General features: G+C 51.7%; 5 non-coding genes and 6 pseudogenes across 5 annotated transcripts; all 11 read right to left on the reverse strand.

Moving 5' to 3' along the window:
* Positions 1-94: 94 nt before the first annotated feature.
* Positions 95-213, reverse strand: LOC131099876 (5S ribosomal RNA). Its single transcript, XR_009118647.1, has one exon. It is a non-coding gene; the product is annotated as a 5S ribosomal RNA (ribosomal RNA).
* Positions 214-325: 112 nt separating this feature from the next.
* LOC131097935 (5S ribosomal RNA) lies at positions 326-444 on the reverse strand. Its single transcript, XR_009116822.1, has one exon. It is a non-coding gene; the product is annotated as a 5S ribosomal RNA (ribosomal RNA).
* A 112-nt stretch (positions 445-556) lies between these two features.
* LOC131097333 (5S ribosomal RNA) lies at positions 557-675 on the reverse strand. Its single transcript, XR_009116242.1, has one exon. It is a non-coding gene; the product is annotated as a 5S ribosomal RNA (ribosomal RNA).
* Positions 676-787: 112 nt separating this feature from the next.
* Positions 788-896, reverse strand: LOC131141819 (5S ribosomal RNA; annotated as a pseudogene).
* A 112-nt stretch (positions 897-1,008) lies between these two features.
* LOC131098742 (5S ribosomal RNA) lies at positions 1,009-1,127 on the reverse strand. The gene has a single exon (XR_009117602.1). It is a non-coding gene; the product is annotated as a 5S ribosomal RNA (ribosomal RNA).
* Positions 1,128-1,239: 112 nt separating this feature from the next.
* LOC131100767 (5S ribosomal RNA) lies at positions 1,240-1,348 on the reverse strand (annotated as a pseudogene).
* Positions 1,349-1,460: 112 nt separating this feature from the next.
* Positions 1,461-1,569, reverse strand: LOC131142562 (5S ribosomal RNA; annotated as a pseudogene).
* Positions 1,570-1,681: 112 nt separating this feature from the next.
* LOC131101213 (5S ribosomal RNA) lies at positions 1,682-1,790 on the reverse strand (annotated as a pseudogene).
* Positions 1,791-1,902: 112 nt separating this feature from the next.
* On the reverse strand, positions 1,903-2,011 carry LOC131100768 (5S ribosomal RNA; annotated as a pseudogene).
* Positions 2,012-2,123: 112 nt separating this feature from the next.
* Positions 2,124-2,242, reverse strand: LOC131098819 (5S ribosomal RNA). The gene has a single exon (XR_009117673.1). It is a non-coding gene; the product is annotated as a 5S ribosomal RNA (ribosomal RNA).
* Positions 2,243-2,354: 112 nt separating this feature from the next.
* Positions 2,355-2,463, reverse strand: LOC131140984 (5S ribosomal RNA; annotated as a pseudogene).
* Positions 2,464-2,500: the final 37 nt, after the last annotated feature.

A 2,500-nucleotide genomic window follows, 5' to 3' on the forward strand; every position in this document is an offset into this window, starting at 1 on the left:
GATCCTATTTGAAGGTGACGCAGGCCAAACTAGATTCCAGCAAAACATGTCAAACAGCGCCCTCTGCTGTCAGGCAAGAGCAGAAACCATGAAAAGCCTACAGCACCTGGTATTCCCAGGCTGTCACCCATCCAAGTACTAACCAGGCCCGCCCCTGCTCAGCTTCCGAGATCGGACGAGATCGGGCGTTTTCAGGGTAGTATGGCCGTAAGCTGCCAGATCAACTGAAAAGATCCTATTTGAAGGCGACGCAGGCCAAACTAGACTCCAGCAAAAAGTGTCAAACAGCGCCCTCTGCTGTCAGGCAAGAGCAGAAACCATGTAAAGCTTACAGCACCTGGTATTCCCAGGCGGTCTCCCATCCAAGTACTAACCAGGCCCGCCCCTGCTTAGCTTCCGAGATCGGACGAGATCGGGCTTTTTCAGGATAGTATGGCCGTAAGCTGCAAGATCAACTGAAAAGATCCTATTTGAAGGCGACGCAGGCCAAACTAGACTCTGGCAAAAAGTGTCAAACAGCGCCCTTTGCTGTCAGGCAAGAGCAGAAACCATAAAAAGCTTACAGCACCTGGTATTCCCATGCGGTCTCCCATCCAAGTACTAACCAGGCCCGCCCCTGCTTAGTTTCCGAGATCGGACGAGATCGGGCGTTTTCAGGGTAGTATGGCCGTAAGCTGCCAGGTCAACTGAAAAGATCCTATTTGAAGGTGACGCAGGCCAAACTAGACTCTGGCAAACAGTGTCAAACAGCGCCCTTTGCTGTCAGGCAAGAGCAGAAACCATAAAAAGCTTACAGCTCCTGGTATTCCCAGGCGGTCTCCCATCCAAGTACTAACCAGGCCCGCCCCTGCTTAGCGTCCGAGATCGGGCGTTTTCAGGGTAGTATGGCCGTAAGCTGCCAGATCAACTGAAAAGATCCTATTTGAAGGTGACGCAGGCCAAACTAGACTCCAGCAAAAAGTGTCAAACAGCGCCCTCTGCTGTCAGGCAAGAGCAGAAACCATATAAAGCTTACAGCACCTGGTATTCCCAGGCGGTCTCCCATCCAAGTACTAACCAGGCCCGCCCCTGCTTAGCTTCCGAGATCGGACGAGATCGGGCTTTTTCAGGATAGTATGGCCGCAAGCTGCCAGATCAACTGAAAAGATCCTATTTGAAGGTGACGCAGGCCAAACTAGACTCTGGCAAAAAGTGTCAAACAGCGCCCTTTGCTGTCAGGCAAGAGCAGAAACCATAAAAAGCTTACAGCACCTGGTATTCCCAGGCGGTCTCCCATCCAAGTACTAACCAGGCCCGCCCCTGCTTAGCTTCCGAGATCGGGCGTTTTCAGGGTAGTATGGCCGTAAGCTGCCAGGTGAACTGAAAAGATCCTATTTGAAGGTGACGCAGGCCAAACTAGACTCCAGCAAAAAGTGTCAAACAGCGCCCTCTGCTGTCAGGCAAGAGCAGAAACCATATAAAGCTTACAGCACCTGGTATTCCCAGGCGGTCTCCCATCCAAGTACTAACAAAGCCCGCCCCTGCTTAGCTTCCGAGATCGGACTTTTTCAGGATAGTATGGCCGTAAGCTGCCAGATCAACTGAAAAGATCCTATTTGAAGGTGACGCAGGCCAAACTAGACTCTGACAAAAAGTGTCAAACAGCGCCCTTTGCTGTCAGGCAAGAGTGGAAACCATAAAAAGCTTACAGTACCTGGTATTCCCAGGTGGTCTCCCATCCAAGTACTAACCAGGCCCGCCCCTGCTTAGCTTCCGAGATCGGGCGTTTTCAGGGTAGTATGGCCGTAAGCTGCCAGGTCAACTGAAAAGATCCTATTTGAAGGTGACGCAGGCCAAACTAGACTCCAGCAAAAAGTGTCAAACAGCGCCCTCTGCTGTCAGGCAAGAGCAGAAACCATAAAAAGCTTACAGCACCTGGTATTCCCAGGCGGTCTCCCATCCAAGTACTAACCAGGCCCGCCCCTGCTTAGCTTCCGAGATCGGGCGTTTTCAGGGTAGTATGGCCGTAAGCTGCCAGGTCAACTGAAAAGATCCTATTTGAAGGCGACGCAGGCCAAACTAGACTCTGGCAAAAAGTGTCAAACAGCGCCCTCTGCTGTCAGGCAAGAGCAGAAACCATAAAAAGCTTACAGCACCTGGTATTCCCAGGCGGTCTCCCATCCAAGTACTAACCAGGCCCGCCCCTGCTTAGCTTCCGAGATCGGACGAGATCGGGCGTTTTCAGGGTAGTATGGCCGTAAGCTTTAAGGACAACTGAAAAAATATTATTTGAAGGCGACGCAGGCCAAACTAGACTCCAGCAAAAAGTGTCAAACAGCGCCCTCTGCTGTCAGGCAAGAGCAGAAACCATAAAAAGCTTACAGCACCTGGTATTCCCAGGTGGTCTCCCATCCAAGTACTAAGCAGGCCCGCCCCTGCTTAGCTTCCGAGATCGGGCGTTTTCAGGGTAGTATGGCCGTAAGCTGCCAGGTCAACTGAAAAGATCCTATTTGAAGGTGAC

This window comes from Doryrhamphus excisus, chromosome 13 (assembly GCF_030265055.1).
Source record: "Doryrhamphus excisus isolate RoL2022-K1 chromosome 13, RoL_Dexc_1.0, whole genome shotgun sequence".
NCBI lineage: Eukaryota > Metazoa > Chordata > Actinopteri > Syngnathiformes > Syngnathidae > Doryrhamphus > Doryrhamphus excisus.